This window comes from Pleurodeles waltl, chromosome 7, assembly GCF_031143425.1.
Source record: "Pleurodeles waltl isolate 20211129_DDA chromosome 7, aPleWal1.hap1.20221129, whole genome shotgun sequence".
In the NCBI taxonomy this organism is placed as follows: Eukaryota; Metazoa; Chordata; class Amphibia; order Caudata; family Salamandridae; genus Pleurodeles; species Pleurodeles waltl.
The window spans coordinates 817,901,493-817,919,941 of NC_090446.1; positions in this window are offsets into that span (position 1 = coordinate 817,901,493).

Consider the following 18,449-nt stretch of genomic DNA (forward strand, 5'->3'; position numbering starts at 1 on the left):
AAAGCTGATTGTCTACAACTCACTCCGTGGGAGTTACCAGAGTTGACACCTGGATGCCAGCCACAATGATGTGTGCATCAAAGGGTTATTCTCAGACCTCCAGCCCTTCCCTTTATGTTTCTCTTTTCAGTTCAATTTCTCTTTATAGAATGTGCCCAGGCCCCTTCCTTGAGTTTTCTCACTGAATCAAAGAGCTACCTTTTGAAATATAAAGTGTGTTTTGTCCTTTTTGCTCCAGTGTGTCCCCTCCCAGCTAACAGGAGTGCACCAATCCACAAATATGTCTGGGTGGAATCCTCTCCTCTTCATCTTTTCACCAGGTAAGCCTGGGCATCCCAACATGGAACTCGGAGTCCTCCGTACAATTTACTGGTGCAGACAACATTTACTCAGTGAACACTCTCAGCACACTTAGGGGGTCATTCTGACCCTGGCGCCAGGAGCAACGACCGCGGGAGCACCGCCAACAGGCCGGCGGTGCTCCCATGGGCATTCTGACCGCGGCGGTACAGCCGCGGTCAGAAACGGGAAACCAACGGTGTCCCGCCGGTTTCCCGCTGCCCAAGGGAATCCTCCATGGTGGCGCATGGGGATTCCGACCCCCTTACCGCCAGCCTGGTTCTGGCGGTTTTGACCGCCAGAACCTGGCTGGCGGTAACAGGTGTCGTGGGGCCCCCTAACTGGGCCCCACCAAGATTTTCAGTGTCTGCCAAGCAGACACTGAAAATCGCGACGGCTGCAACTGCACCCGTCGCACCCCTTCCACTCCGCCGGCTCCATTCGGAGCCGGCATCCTCATGAAAGGGGGTTTCCCGCTGGGCGCCCTTCTGGCGGTCGCCCGCCAGCCCAGCAGGAAACTCAGAATTACCGCGGCGGTCTTTTGACCGCGCAGCGGTATTCTGACGGCGGGACTTTGGCGGGCGGCCTCCGCCGCCCGTCAAAGTCAGAATGACCCCCTTGTGTCTGGCATTAATACATGTATTCATTGTACATTTACATGTACACATGACTTCAGTGCATACACACTCCATCTGCACACACTGTTCAGTACTGAAGCTTTCCTATATTCAACCAGGATGTGCTTATTTTAAAACACAAGTACTGTCAGCACACAGGCACACTTACTATGGACGCGATGCACAACTCTTCACCCTTTGTGTATTGTACTTATTGCAAACACAGACACCCAGCACATGATTTATCCGCACATGCACTGCATAGCACTACATCTCTCATGTAATGCATTCCTCACAGGCAGACATACACCCAGCACATGCACTAACAACATGCACTGTGCAGTACTGCTCCACCCTTGTACTGTACCATTCCCAGACACACATACAACTAACAGAGATACACTACTCAGCAGATTAGCTTTTAAAAAGGTGAGTGAGTCTGTAGACCTCAGTCCAGTGACCTAAGGTAAAAAGGACCTGTTTGCTACTCGGTTTGCAACATAGTATGCGGCCACCATAGTGTTCATGCTCCTTAACATCTTGTGAAGGTAGTAGACTTCCACCACTATAAGGGTAGCACTTTGGGCCCTCCTCCATGTCCAGCAAGACCTCAGTCCATGGTACAGCCCTATGTCATGGTGCACATGTATTATCTGTGTTTGCCTATGACAAAAAACAGTATTAGGGATCCAGAAAACAGTACATTTGGGCACCAAGAGCTGGAAACCTCATTAACTCCAAAGGGACAGAAGTGAGGCCTTCCCATTCACAGCTTAGTGTAAGAAGAGTCCTGAAAAAGGGAAAACATATGTCTTTAGGGCCCCACTAACCAGTCTGTGTACAGAGCCACTAAGAGGGAATTTAACTCCAGAACTGGTTTGGAATGGAAGTATAAGAGGGGTTTGATCACTCTCCTGGCAACATCTCTGGGTTAACACAAGTTGACACAAGAGCTCTGCACAAATATAAAGATTAACCTATTTTAGTAGTGAGGGGTACTGTGGGATTATTTTCAGTAGGGCAAACAGGTTCTGCTGAAAAAGTGGAGACAGTTACCCTAGAATCATTTTCCCCATTGGTTAGGGAGTGCCCAGGAGCCACTCACATCCACTGCTTAATGCCAACAATAAGTATGGCAACCCAAGGAACCATCCTCGTAACAGTGTCTGGACATGTGGAAAATCAGAAGAGGACTGAAAATGCTGTTTCTGACCTGAGAATAACAATGAAGGACAGGACCCTTCCCTTTTCTACCCATGGCAAAGAAGTGTACTACAAGAGTCAAGTGGGTGAACTCTTATGTAGCTGTAGGGCCTCACCAAACTGCAAGGGTCCTTTACCTGAAATAATCAGTTGGCAAGTACCAATTTGACCTGAACTGGACATTTTCTAGTGGCCTCTACTAGAGTGAGTGTGGCTACTACACTCTATTCATTTGATCCTGGGAGCCTTAGTATTGACACATAAGGGATACTCCAGAGATCTTGAAAAGTTGTAAATTTAATGCATCTTCCTTGGATACAGCTTCAGGCTTGGCCCAGTGATAGATTTTGAGAACCATAAAAAACAATATTTCAATGTCTGTTCTGTGCCATAGTCACCAGGGCCTGGTAAAATGATAGAGTGGATAACTGGTTAATTTAATGGGATAGACAGGTTAATTTAGTGTCTTTAGCGTTCACCCTGACAAAGTAATGTTAGTATGCCTTGAGATGGGTGGTCTGCTACTCCAATACTGGCATAAATATGTGTTTGTGTGTATGTTTGTGGGTGTGTGTAACGGTCTGTTTCATTTGAGTGAGCAATTGACTGTGTGCGTCTGTTAGTTTCTATACAAGTGTCTAGGAAGCATGTTTATGAAACCCTTCATATTTAATTGATTCCACACTGAGCAAACTTGGAGAAAATAAACAGAAGTACCAAATAAAAGCCTGAATATCAAATGTTGGTCATCTCTGCCAAAATTCTGTATTTGGCAAAAAATGCTTTAAGTGTGCTAGTAGTTGCCCGTGGGAATATAAGTAAATATTTTCAGAGAACGAGACACTTGTGAGCATTGACCGTCATTTGGTTGTCCTGTGCTGGTTAACATTGGTGTATCGCAATTGGGATCAGGAAAAAAGTAGATCCACTGCTGTAATGAAGACAGCATGTAATGTGCCAGAGGAATCCCTCCCTCAAACACCAGAGACGCAGTCGCACCTAACTAGTCAAAAGGAGTAGAATCAAGATCAATGAATTGTGAGCTGAAGCCTTAACTGAATGAAGGAAACAGCCAAGGAAATCTGCTGCAACAAAGGGAAAATGTTAGGATGCAAAGTTAAGGGTGAGGAATTACAGAGGACTGTATGGCCTGTTCTACTGAAGATTTGAATTGGTCTCTACATTGGGAAAATTGAGAAAATAAATAAAAGCAACCAAGTGCTATGTACTGTGCTCCACAGGTCAGAGGGGCATCCTCCTCAATAGGGGGCTGTGAAGAAATTCAAGGAAGGTTCCTTTCGCTAGGGCTTAACTCTTTTCTAATGTAGTAGTAAGGATGAGAGCCAGGGATTTGGAGGCAGGGGAAATGCATCTTCCACCCATGTACAGCATTGGAGTGTGGGGTGAACAACCATCGGAAAATCTCAAAGTTTTGTGGGGTTATGTGCATGATTTGTACTGCTCCAGCCTTGAAGGACACCTACCCAGCACAGATATCAAAGCAATGAGGACAGAGGCGAATTGATTGCTAACATATCGAAAAGTATACAATCAGTGGTTGAAAATCTGCTTTCTCTTCAGAAGACATTAAATGTGATCAAAATAGGAGTGGCTACAACAGCCTATATGGGAGTGACATATGACAAATATTAACAGGGTTTACATCAAGCATTGTAGAAAGGAAACAAATATTGGAAGTGGAAGCATTGCACATTGCTTCAGTTTTCACTTTGTCAGTGATTTTCAAAATTATACCCTCTGCTCCTAAGAGAAACATGACAACAAGTATAGATCTTGGACACAAATGGATCTCAGGGATGCCCTGCTCAGATAATATAATGGGATTTCAATCTTCATATTTAATTAAGACCTTTCAGTGACATTCTCTACTGTTCCCTTAAGCCGTAAAATGTGAGCCTTGAGCTGTGTGGATCTTTAACACGATGCAACGTGTACAGCGACATTACTGTATGAGCCTATAAAATCTGTTTAATAGGAGATTGCAAGATTTATGTGTAATTTTAGGGAAACATCCTGAACAACTAGGTCTAAACCACTACTTGCCTGAACCACTACTGCTAAACAACTAAAAAGTCTCTACAACTAAGTACTGAACAACTACTGTCTGAACAACTACTGTGTATGAATAACAATTGCCTGAACAACTAATTTTAAGGTAAGGTTTTCCTTTTGGTTTTTATGGTTTATTAGTTGTTTAGAATATATATATATATTAGTTGTTCAGGCAATTGTTATTCAGACACAGTAGTTGTTCAGACAGTAGATGTTCAGTACTTAGTTGTAGAGACTTTTTAGTTGTTTAGCAGTAGTGGTTTAGGCTATAGTTGTTTAGGACCTAGTTGTTCTGTCACATATTTGTAATTTTACCTCCAACCTTCCAAGGAAATCACCAGTCAGAATATAATTGGTAATCTGAGAGGAAAGGGCAGTGTTAGACCTGACAGCCTTAGGGTGGTCACCCCTAACATTTTGCCTCCCTCCCTCCACTTTTTGGACACTGTTTTTGCTGGCTTTTAGACTCTGCGCAATTTACCACTGCTAACCAGTGCTAAAGTGCATATGCTCTCTCCCTTTCAACATGGTAACCTTGGATCATACCTGATTGGACTATTTAATTTAATTATAAGTCCCTAGTAATGTGCACTAAATGTGCCTAGGGCCTGTAGATCAAATGCTACTAGTGGGCCTGCAGCACTGGTTGTGCCACCCACTTAAGTAGCCCCTTTACCTTGTCTCAGGCCTGCCATTGCAAGGCCTGTGTGTGCAGTTTCACTGTCACCTCGACTTCGCATTTAAAAGTACTTGCCAAGCCTAAACCTCCCCTTTCTCCACATATAAGTCACCTCTAATGTGTGCCCTTGGTAACCCCTAGAGCAGGGTTCTGTGTGGGGGAAAGGCATGTATCTGTGTAGTTTACATGTCCTGGTAGTGTAAAACTCCTAAATTTGTTTTTACACTACTGTGAGGCCTGCTCCCTTCATAGACTAACATTGGCGTTGCCCTCATACATTATTGAAGTGGTAGCTGCTGATCTGAAAGGAGTAGGGAGGTCATATTTAGTATGGCCAGAATGGTAATACAAAATCCTGCTGACTGGTGAAGTTGGATTTAATATTACTATTCTAGAAATGCCACTTTTAGAAAGTGAGCTTTTCTTTGCACTTAAATCTTTCTGTGCCTTACAATCCACGTCTGGCTGGGTTTAGTTGACAGCTCCTTGTGCATTCACTCAAACACACCCCAAACACAGGGTACTCAGCCTCACTTTCATACATCTGAATTTTGAATGGGTCTTCCTGGGCTGGGAGGGTGGAAGGTCTGCTCTGACACAAAGGACTGCCACACCCCCTACTGGGACCCTGGCAGACAGGATTGAACTGAAATGGGACCTGGTGCACTTCTAAGCCACTCTTTGAAGTCTCCCCCACTTCAAAGTCACATTTGGGTATAAAACAGGGCCTCTGCCCTACCACATCAGACACTTGCTGGAGAAGAAACCTGAACCAGAACCTGCATCCTGCCAAGAAGAACTGCCTGGCTGCCTAAAGGACTCACCTGACTGCTTTCAACAAAGGACTGCTGCCTTGCTGTTGCCCTGCTGCCTTGCTGAACTCTTGCCTTGCTGCAGAAGTGCTGTCCAAGGGCTTCGATAGAGCTTGCCTCCTGTTCCCTGAAGTCTCAGGACCAAAAAGACTTCTCTTTTTCAACTGGACACCTTTGACACACAGCTTGCTCTGCGGTGAAAAATTCACTGCATGCCGATCCGGAAAGACGCCGCTCAACGCGACGCCTTCGGTGCGACCGGAACTTCGACGCACGGCCTCGTCTGGACAACGCCGCCCGACTTCCAGAGAGGAAATCGATGCAACGCCTGCCGCGAGGGAGAAGATTACACACAGACCTCACCGGAATGATGTGCAGCCGGATAACAAGCCTAGGATTACACGCACAGACCCGGGACATTTGGTAATCCCGCAAACCACAGAAGGAGACTGTCTGCGCGCCGGAAGATGACGCATGACTTCCCCACGTGAAAAATAACGACGCAAGTCCGTGTGTGAAGGGGCGAAACCGACTCACAAAACATTTTTCCACGTATCTCCTCATCTGCGGCCCTTTGTGGAGATTTTCCACTTTAAACCAGGTACTTTGTGCTTGAAAGAGACTTTGTTTGCTTTTTAAGGACTTAAGACACTTTATATCACTTTTCAGTGATATCTCTACGATTTCATATTGCATCTTTTATCGTTTTGACCTGAATATACCCAGATAAATATTATATATTTTTCTTAACACTGTGTGGTGTACTTTTGTGGTGCTATATTGTGTTATTGTATGATTTATTGCACAAATACTTTACATATTGCCTTCTAAGTTAAGCCTGACTGCTCGTGCCAAGCTACCAGAGGCTGGGCACAGGATAATTTGGATTGTGTGTGACTTACCCTGACCAGAGTGAGGGTTCTTGCTTGGACAGAGGGTAACCTGACTGCCAACCAAAAACCCCATTTCTAACAGGCAGGATAAAAATAATAGAAAATAGATGTAGATGTGTAGAAAGATATGTTTAATGACTGGACATACCAAGTTGAATTTCCTAATCTGCCTGTATCAGCTATGGCTTTTACATTTGTTTGGGAATTTGTGCACAATGTTTCAAGTTTATTTTAAGACATGCTGACCTACAACACTCATACAGGAGGACCAGTTTTGCTTTGCACCCCTTGAGTGCCTTTGAGGGCTAATGATGCTAAGCAAATTTAAGTGTGCTTCATAATGCGCCATTGGACCTCATTTTTCCTGAGGATGGAACCACCAGAGCTCTCTTGAAGAAGGTTGGCTTTCTGTTTTCCTAGCAGCAATTAAGGTCAGTTATTACACAACACCACTTTAAATGATCGCAAGTGCCAGTAATCTAGCATGCTAAGTATTGCTCAGATTCCTGATTCATGGATGTTTGTACCTTTTTGATACTTCAGCACACATTTCAATTTAGAAGAAAAATTATCCCTTCATGCATACCCTGAATCCTCTCAACTTCACATGAAACAACTTGTCACAGAGAGAGTGAGGGCATGAGAGGCTTTAAACATGTCCTATCAGTGGATGGTGCCAAAGCTAGAAGTTGGGACACTACAAGTCCAGATCAGTGCCAAAGACCTTTGTTTAGGCTATAATCAGGGCAGAAACATGCTGACACTATAGGGGACTGGAAGGCCATGATACCCTCTAATGTCCTCTGATAATATTTACTTAGTTATAATTTTTATCCGTACCAAGGGTACCACCAAATGAAGAAACTCTTGTTGATTGGTCCAAGGTATTTATAGTTAGTAAAAATTAGATTCCAAAGAAATGTCCAGATAATTTAAACTTTAAGAACTCCCTCAAGATAGTTCCCCTTGAGGTTGAGTCCACCCCGATAGTATCACCTTACCAGGGTGGGATGAGGTGGCTGGTGATGAAGCCGATCCCATTATGTGAGAGAGCCCACCTCCTTGAAGACCTGGAATTGCACAGGTTTTAAATTGGGAGATTACAAGGGTGGACACTAATACTATTGGAATTGGTACTACAAAGAGTTACAGTTCAGTTCAACTACAGCAACTTTGTGTATTGGGATGTATTATTAGAGGCAGATGCAAAGTCAGGTACAGCCTTCTTTTCTCTCTAAGTGTTACATATAGTGTCTCCTACAGCACTCAGCAAGCAGTAGGCCAACAAAGCAATGCAGTTGCAGAGTGGCAGTCCCTCCTGTCTGCACAGCAGTCCTTCTTCCTGGCAGAATGTCCCTGGTTACAGTAGAGGTCTGATTTGGTGTGGTTTGGGGTCTAAAGCTTATGCCCAAATGTGCCTTTAACATGGGGGAGACTTCAAGAGAAGCCTTAGAAGATCACAAGGTCCCTGCCCTTCCTTCCCTGGCTCCAAACACTCAACAGGAGGGTATGAAGCCCTTTGTGTGGATGCAGGCACTTCTCCTATTGAAAAGTAAGTGTGAACCCCGTCCCATTCTTCCTGCCCAAGAAGAACCATCAGTATGCAGATAAATGCCAGTGTAGTTAAGTGCCCTGCGTTGTGGCTGTCTGGAGGGAATGCACAAATGTAGCTGTCACCCAGCCCAGTTCAGACGTGTTTTGGAGACAGACTGTCAGGCACACGGAGCAGTAAGAGCAGAGAAATGCCCACTTTCTAAAAGTGGTATTTCTAAAATAGTAATGTTAAATCAAACTTTACCAATAAAGATTTATCATTACCATTCCAATTATATGAAATATGATGTAGTTGCACCTTTCTTATCAGCAATTGCCGCTTAAAAGTATAATACACATAAAAGTACATTAAGTAATGCCCCTAACATGCAACCTTTTAAAGAAAAAATAATACATCATAGTTAAAACATTCCGTTAAGAACTTTCAAAACAGCATGTAGCCCATAGGAACTATACAACTTTCTCTTGATGCTGCAACAAAGAAAAAACTAATCAAACTTGGAAACTTCCAACAAAAAAACACACGTCTTGGAAATTCTTACAGCAAATAATTATCTTGGAAAAAGAAAAAAATAAAGTGATACCAACAGGCAATTAAAAGGATAAAAACAAAAAATGTAACTGCTTCTGAAAGAAAAACAACATGTTAACAACAATCAGCAAAAATAACAACTTAATAAACAGTAACATTACTATTAATACATAGCCCCCAAAAAAACTCCTGCAACCTCACCAATATAAAATAACAAAAGGGAGTGGTGGGTGTGATAATGTTAGGCTCCGTAGTCTATAATGAAATGAAGATTCTCGCTGTATGTTAATTGGAGAATCGCCATTTCATTACAAGACTGGAGGCTACCATCATACATGTTTAAAGCTCCCCTACACCACACTGCTCACATGCTCCACAGGCTTAAAATAAAAGCTTGCAAAAGTGCAAGCACTTGACCAGTTTGCTGCTTTCAGAACGTCTGGAACAGTATTTCCTGCCCAAAACACCTTATTAGCAATTGCATCCCAAGAAGAGTGAGCGCCAAATTTGGATAAATCTATTCCTGCTTCAGACATTACTGCTCTCACCCATCTTGAAATAGTAGCTGCAGATACTGCACTATATGGTTTAATAAAATAAATTAACAACTGATCCTCATCATCTGGTCTAAACTCAAGCATACTTTGTTTATAAACTTTCATGCAACTGACTACACACAACTTTTTACAGTCAGTGAAAGAGGGGTAAAGATATTCTCTGACATTGTTTAGGTTCTCTTTATATCTTAAATTGAACCCTATCCAGGGTATAATACCTATTACAAACCTTTAATGCTTTAACATCTGACACTCTTCTAAAAGATATCAGGCAAGGCAAAGTAGCCAATTTCAGTGATAACTGTTTTCTTGAAAGACAGGAATTATAAGACTTAGAGACAAATAAGTCAAAAATAAGGTTAGGGTCCCACAATAAAACATACCTAGCTCTAGGAAGACGCCTAAGCTTTATTCCCATCATTACCCTATGTTTTAAGGGATCACTACCAATAGCAAAGTCATTCACTAAAGAATGTCCCGCTGAAATACCAGACCCGTAACAATTGACAGTTCTATAGGATAGGCCTGACTTGAACAAACCTGTGAGAAATTTGCTACATTTACTGCAAAAGCCTCCATGGGATCCAAATTCTGTTCCAAGCACCAACTACACTACTTCCTCCACACGCCTGTATATTTTTCAGGGCACCTGATGCTCATGACTCATCCAATAGGTTGTTAGCTTCTCCTGAAAGGCCTGAGTATCCACCAGATCTTCTGAAATCCTCCAACCAAGAAGATTAAGGTTTCCTTTAGGCACAAGAAGATGCTCTCTCCCTTCCAGTCCTTCCAGAAGTCCAGAAATCCCAGGAATCAAGAATGAAACTTCCACAGACAACTCCATAACCCCCGGGAGCCCCTCCTGTGTGTTCAAAAATAGAGTTACCAGGAGGATGCTGAATCGTTACCTCCCAACCTTTAGTAACACCCTCTGTATTAGTGCAAATGGAATGAAAGCATAGCAATTCTCCCTGTTCCAAATTTGAAGCAAAGCATCCACTGCCAAGGCTTTTGGATCCGGCCTCCAACTGTAATACCAATATACCTGAAAAGTATGTCTGCTGGCAAACAGATCTATCTGAAACAGACCCCACAAGTTCTAAATCTTTTTGAAAAACACAGGAATTAGCTTCAAATTGCTGGAATCCCTTAGAAACCTTGAGTTCCTATCAGCTCTCCTGTTCTGATGACCTGGAATAAACTCAGCCTTCAACAAAATCTTCTGGCTCCGACAGAACTACCAAATCCTTTAGGCCAAATCTGCAAGTATCTTTGACCTTGCACCCACTACCCAAATTAAATGTGACACTGCTGTAAAATTGTCTATTCGGGTTATCACAACGCTGTTCTTCAAAATGGCTCGGAAGCTCATCAAAGCATTCAGACCTGCCAACATCTCCAGGCAATTTATATATAAGGAAAGTTCCTTGTGTGACCATTTACCCCCAGTCTCTATCTCTCCTAGTCTTGCACCCCAACCAAGACTGCTTGCATCGGACTCTAACGTATATTCCAGGATTCTCCAAAAAATCACCCTGCCATTCTAACTATACAGGTTGCTCAACCACCATTGAAGATCTTCCTGAGCCACCAGGGACAAGGGGACTGTAGCTGTGTACCACAGACCTTTCTTCAAACCCACGGTTTTCAGCCTCGGAAGAGCTGTGTAACGCAATCACTTGAATGGAGAAGGACAAAAGGACAACCACCCTTGTCAGGCCATGCAAACTCACAATATCCCTTGATAGAATACATGCTACTTCCTTCTTGATTGTGGCCAATTTCTGATGAGGAAGGCACAATTGAGTCATAATGGTGTCTAACTGAAACCCCAGAAACTCCAAACTCTTTTTAGGAATCATAACAGACTTAACACATTGATAATGAGACCTAAAGATTCTAAAAGATCTGTTGCCCAATTCAAATGCTTCAGGTCTGCCCTCAGAAGCACGTTGCCTAGGTAAATCACTAAATGTACACCGCTACTTCTCAAGATCTAAAGAAAGGAACTACAGGCCACAGACCCTTTGTGAAACACCAAGGGACTGAAGAGAGACCAAAGGGAAGGCAACAAAACAGTATACCTCTCCAACTGAACTGTGTTGACCATGGCCGACATCCAGTACCCTCCTGTCAGCCCTTCCATAGACTCTATTATTGAACATGTGTCTCATATTGCTTGTACCTTACTAAAGGCAGTGAACATTGAGACATGTTTCCCTAAGCTCTTGATAAAATCCTCCCTGAAGAGCAGACCATTAGGGTCCCCCTGGTCTTTTTATTAGCAAGGTCTCCCAAATTCAGGATTATTCTCAGTAGATAAGCCCTCCTAGGCTTGGCACTCAATCTGGCATTGGCATGGCCAAGCAGACAGAAGGCTTGCTGGCTCCAGCAACGTAGAAGCTCCACTTCCACAGGGACTCCCTTAAAGGAGGCCTCCTCAACCAAATCTAGTATTCCAGACAATGGACCTAGAGTGTCTAAAACCCTATCTTGACACTGCTTAAGGCAGCACTCCACACGCTTCCTAAGGTCTCTCCCAGTCTTAAACAGGAAGGTCAACAATGTTGGGTCCAAATTTGACATAATTCCTGATTTATTATCAAGAAATGGCCTAGGATTCTCTGTTCCTATTAGGTTACACATCTCCTTATCTAGGGACTTGCAAATCCAAACCTTGATAAAATATGTAACGTGGTCCATAGGCCACTAATCTGACCCCATTGAATGTGTAATGTTGGTAGAATTGAACATCTCCACATTAAAATCTTTAATAGCTTTTGAACTTGAGGACCAATTCAAATCCTCATCGGGGAAATCATTGGCTAGGGTGTCCAGAGAATCAAAAACATATTTGTTTGCATTCTCATCAAACGCCAATCCATATGGATATCTCTCATCATCAGTTTAAAAACTGCAGTCTCTTGTGCCATGAAGGCCACTCAATCCTTTTGTGCTAAGAAGGACACCCAAGCTTATTGTGTCAACATGGCTGCTCTTGATATTTGTGCCGCTATGGGCACCACAGCCATCTGTAGCACTCAGGCTTCCCAAAGACTGATATTTTGCAGCAATCAGACTGCACACTGAAAGCACTTCAACAATTAGGTGTTTGGTCTTTTTTGAGGCTTTACCTCTCTTTCTGGCAAAAGGGGTTTCCTTCGCTGAAGGAGTCAAAACATCCTCTTCAGTAAGATAAACCATTTTCTTTTTCCTGAGAGAAACTCTAAATGCCTCTGTTAAGATAGGTTTCAAATTCTTTTTCGAAGTATTTAATCAACAGATCATCCTTGAGAAGAGGGGCAGATGTTCCCTGCATTTCACTTTTAGATATACTGACCTGGGCAAAAGAAAAAAACATAAGAAAGGTTAAAGAGGAATAAACCTATCTCTTTAACAAGGTTCTCCTTTATCTTGCTATTGCTCCTTTCTTCTTTTTTTGGAACAATATCCAAAAAAAGGTAGCTGACGGTAACTAGAATCCTATCAGCTCAGCTGATTGTAACTTTGGAAACACACTTGGACGTAATGCCCAAGGAAACCTGGCTGCTTGAAAAAATTCCAGTTCCATTTCTACTACTAAACAACAAATGCCTATGAAGAGTGGATCCACAACCTAAGGGGAAGATACCTCCCTTATGGAGAGAGCATGTCCCCTTACACATGCCACTTGTGTAGACTGAAGAAAAATGCGTCCGACACTGCAAGCGGATTCCCTCTCCTCTGGACGCGCGTCTTTCAAAGGAAGGCACAGGTTGAGAGAGATGTGCCGGCAGCACTCTGAGCGCGAGCTGGCTGGGTAAAAAAGAGTTGAACAATAAATAAATCAGATAAGAAAAAAAACTGAAAAGGACAATTTACCTGCTGTGAACAAGGAAGAAAGAGAGTGCTGCAAAGATGAAGCACCCAACAGGAAACACAAAACAAAACAAAAACAAACCAGATTATAAATTGGAGGGGTGATAAAATGAAACACCTACACACCAAACAGTAAGTAAGTGTGAAAAGAAAATGTTATAAAAGCACAAAATATATGTTTTCATAAAAGCAGAAGTGTACTTATCTTGTCAAGGAGCAGCATATAAAAGAGGAAGATATCTAGTTGCTATGGGACTATGTGCTGTATTGAAATTTCTTAATGGAGTGTTTTCACCATGATGTATTATTTGTTCTTTAAAGGGCTGCATGTAGGGGGCAGCAATAAAGGTTTACTGCATATACGTAGCCTCTGTTCTTGTAATGAAGGGCCAGATCTACCAAAGGATTTTACCCATTCTGTGTCTATGGGAAAATGCTTCAGTACATATGGCCCGAAATTTCTAATGCTGGCCTATGTGAGTTAAAGGCGTCACTGTAGTGGAAAACGATTTTGGGATTTTTTCACTACCAGGACATTTACAACTTAAAAGTACATGTCATGTCTTTTACTTACATAGCACCATGTCCTAGGGATCACTTTAACATAGGGTCTACCTTAGGGGTGACTTATATGTAATGAAACGGGAGCTGGAAGCTTGGCGAGAGGTTTTAAATGCCAAGTCGAAGTGGCAGTGAAACTGCACACACAGGCTCTCAAATGTCAGGCCTGAAACATGTTTACAGAGCTACATAAGTGGGTGGCACAATCAGTGTAGCAGACCGACTGGTTGCATTAAATTTACATTCTCTGGGTATATGGTATACCACTTTGAAAGGGACATTCAAGTAAATTAAGTATGCCAAACAGGTATAAATCAATGTGACCATGTTCAGAGACGAGAACTCATGCACTTTAGCACTGGTTAGCAGTGGTAAAGTGCTCAGAGTCCTAAAGCCAACACAATTAAGGTCAGAAAAAGAGGAGGAGGAAGGCAAACGTTTTGGGTAACCCTGCCAGAAGGGTCATTTCCAACAGACTTGTATTGAAATGTTTGTAATATCAGTTTGCCACAAATACCTACAGGGTTTTGTTTTATTTTGCACTAGAAGTTTTATTTTCATTCTTCATTCTGTTATTGCAAATGTGCTGGTCTTTCTAATGAAAGAGCTATGCACCACTGTTTTAAGGGCCACATGTACGTATATTTGGAATTGCGTTTCCCTAATTGCGATTCCATGTGAATTGCGATTGGGGAATAGCAATTCCAAATGCAAGAAACTCCATTCTTTTGTGGTTCCCGGTGGGTCGCAAATAGACCTGCCTCATTAATATTAATGAGGTAGGTCGCAATTTGCGACCCAGTGGGAATCACAAAAATCACAGGGATGGTGGCCTTCTGGTGTCAGCAGACCACCATGTCTGTGATTGCTTTTAAATAAAGCAATCTTTTTTTTTTAATGCAGCCCATTTTCTTTAAAGGAAAACAGGCCGCATTTAAAAAGAAAGAAAATGAAACTGTTCAGTTTCATTTTTGAAGAGTAGCCAGTGGTCTGTTTGACCACTGCCTGCTCTTCAAAAACGTTTTTGCATGCATTCACAAATGGGAAGGGGTCCCTGGGGACTCCTTCCCCTTTGCGAATGGGTTAACACCAATTTGAAATTGGTGTTAACTGCGATTGTTTTGCAACCGCTTTCACGGTCACAAAACAATCATACATACCATTTAGATTTGGTATTAGGAAGGGACGCCCTAAACACACCCCTTCCTAAAACCAATTTACAAAACCCAAATTGCGATTCAGTAACAAGTTACTGAATTGCAGTTTGGGCTTTGTACATCCCAAAAAGCATTTTTCTAGTCGGAAACGGGCCAATTCTGCAAATGCTTTGTACATGTGACCCTCAGTGGTTTGTGGGAAATGTGATGGTGTGATCATGCATTATATGGGATAAAGTACCACCTAGCATACATGATAAGGATATTACAATTCACCTCTGAGTTCCATAACCTTATGAAGGAGCTTGGCATTTGGCCTTGACCCTCTTTATGGTTATGGAACTCTTCTGTGACTTGCAAAATCCTTATAGTGTCCTGCAGGCTTTACTTTATACTTCTTATCCTTTTCAGATTAACTCTACTTTTGTCTGTGTGGGTTAGCTGCAGTAGAACGTGAAGAACTCTACTCACCAACAGCTTGCCCAGAATTCTACAATAATGGTTTATCATGGACAGCAGATGATATGATCCTGCATACCCAAGTACCCATCTCATCCAATTCCAGGCTACCTTTGACTTTTTAGAGAAAGTGCCAAATAATTGGGGTGATTCAACAGAAGAATAGTGGAGGGAACTCTGGTGATAGCTCCCCTAAAAGTAGCAAAAACCACAAGATTTTACAATAATTTTCAGTTCGATATGAAGACATAATTCTAAATATCACTTTGTTTTACTGGGGTAATACCGCTACCCTAACCAACCACATGAAATCTGACGTTTTTTCACTTGCTGATAATGGCCAACAGAAATGACACTTTGGGTCTCTGTGACAAACATTAGCCTCATATTTTCACAAAAGACAAGCTTCGTTTTGAAACTGTGAGGCCATTGTTTCTAAATCTGCAGGTCCATATTTCAGACTGGGACTTGTGCACAGGAGGTGGGTCAGGCACTGAGCATAAATGCTGAGTTAGCACTTCCAGTTTTACTTCATCGTAACAAAGAGCTGAGCAAGCCAGATTCTTTGTCATGCCTTGGCTTCCATGAGCTTTGGGAGCATGGTTCCAGTTGTTCTTGATGGAGTAGGCATCGACCCATTAACCATTATGAAGCATGTGAATGCACTGACATAGAAAGGCTTTAAATCGCTCATACACCTCAAGCCCCTAAGGTAGATGTGATAAACTGAGGCCCAAATTTAAGAGGGCCTAGCGCCTCCTTGCGCCACTTTAGCGTAATTTTTTACAAGTTAATGTGGCCAATGAGGCAAAAATTGCCGCACCAGATTTACAAACTTGTGCAATGCATGCATTGCACCACTTTGTAACCCCTTGCGCCACATTATGCCTGCACCAGGCATAATGCATGCAAGGGGGGAATTCCCCCACTTGGGGGGCCGAAATAATAGTGCAAAGAAATCTCAAAGATGTATTTGCACCATTTTATTCAGCATTTTGTTTTAACAGGGGGCACACCATTGCTTACGATGGGCCCCTATGTACTGTTTAGGGTTAGGTCCAAAATCTTTATGGTAACCCTGACTAATACATCAATAACATCAAAAATGACGCTATTGTCCCTTACCCTGCGCAAGGGTGGAACACATAGTGGTGGTAGGGGTGCGATAAGGGGCACAAGGAAAGTGTTGCTGCATTGTGCAGTGCCACTTTTCTTAAATCTGCCCCTAAATATGTACTTGAACATAAATTAGTTTGAAGAGCAGTTTAGTTTGCAGTCCAAAGCGCACAAAGGTACAATTCTATCTCGTACCTGCATGTTCACTTCCTCTGTAGCAGCTAATCCTATGTTCAGGGCTACTGTTCAGAAGGAGAGTAGTGCCAGGCACACTGTTTAGTGCGTCACTCTGTGAATGAAAGATGTAAATAAATCCACACCTGTCTCGCCCTCTGGCATGCCTCTGAGTGCACAAAAATGAGGATCAGAAGCTTTTTTTAACAAGAAATTGCAAAAACATCCTATTTTGTGTATGCCAAAGTTTTCCTCGAGGAACTGAAAAATGAAGAATGCAGTTTGTTTCATCTGCACAAGAATAGTGTGCCTTTAGTATTTTTTAAATACTTTTTCCCCTTCTCCCATATATTTCCACTAGTTTCCATTAGCGTCAAGCCAACAGAAAGCAGGCGCACAGGATTTCTGCAGCCACCGGCACTTAACGCAATTTGGCCCCCGGTAATGATCGTGAAGAAGGAATTCGAGGTTAGCCAATAAAGGAATAACGATTTAGAGAAAAATGTGATCTTAGAAAACAAGAGGACCCAATTTTCAATCATCCAAAATTATCAGAATAGTTCGGCGCTCAGTTCACAGAATGCAGAACCTTAATCAATTAGTCACTATGGCGTAAATATGAGTCCAAATAACAATATGGAAATATTCTTACTCTTTGGTGCCTAGATGGCCCTTTGTGAATTGAAGACAAACCATTCCAAGTTCAACAGGATAACATTAATAACCCTTAAATGTTCTGGTCATTCATTTACTTTAGAAAACAAATTATATATCTACTTGAGTGCACCCCGTGCATAAGGGTACAGTGAAACTGAACTCGCATCTGCGCTGGGGATGCTGCAGCACTGAAATATGGACCGTGGAAGTGGTCTGACTTTAATTGCAGAGGGACCGTTCAAAAGATGAAAGAGGGCACAGTGATCCCTCTGCTCCCAATGCAGTGTGCGACTGCAGCTGCATGTGGGGGGACCACCGGGGTACACTCAGGACTTCTATGTTCCAGCTGAGCAGGGCCCTCCCGTGAATTCACTAACTGTAGATCACTTCCGAAATTGCGTACAGTTAATGCACCTCTTTAGTCTCCCCGCTATGATGTAATTGCTTATATTGAGCCACTCACATGAGAACATACATTTACTGATTTTCATGGGTCAATGACCACTAAGTTCTGCTAGTCCAAAATGTGTGCCCGTTTAGCCATGATCCATAAATTGCTACTCAATTATCTGTGACATTTTCTCTGATACAACAGTTCACCAGATTTAAACAATTGGCAAACATGACTTTTGTTGTGCTGTTCGACTCATTTCATACGGTCACTGGTTTGTATGCGAGGGTCGTTATCTTAGTATGTTAGGAAAAGTATATTCATTGTGCTTTACTGTATGAATTCACAATTATAGAATTTTTAGAAGACTTCTGAAGTGATTTTTACAAGGGCAATCCCTTTCCACCATGTGGTTTGTGGATAGTGGCCTGTTTCAGAGTATCGGAAAGTAAAACTACCAGACCGCACGTTGCAAGCAAGTGTAATAAACCTTTCTTTTTTCTTATTATGTTGTTCAGCCAGAGCCACCTGCATGAACAGCAGAAGGATTACTCCATCGTTCATGGTCACTGAGTCTTAGCGCCTTAGAACAGAATTCACAATGTTTTTCAATGCAGGAGACAGCTCTGTGATATGAATTACTGAAGACGAAGGGCTGAACCCATCAAATTCATTTTATTTTTCTGATGAATTACGTTTCTAGGAGAAGTAGGTTTCTGCAACGGAGAAGAAAAAAAAACAACACCTGCCATTTTTAGATTGTCAATAAGCTGCTTGATTCAACAGTGCTCCATTTGGACTTTAAAATACCGAAAGT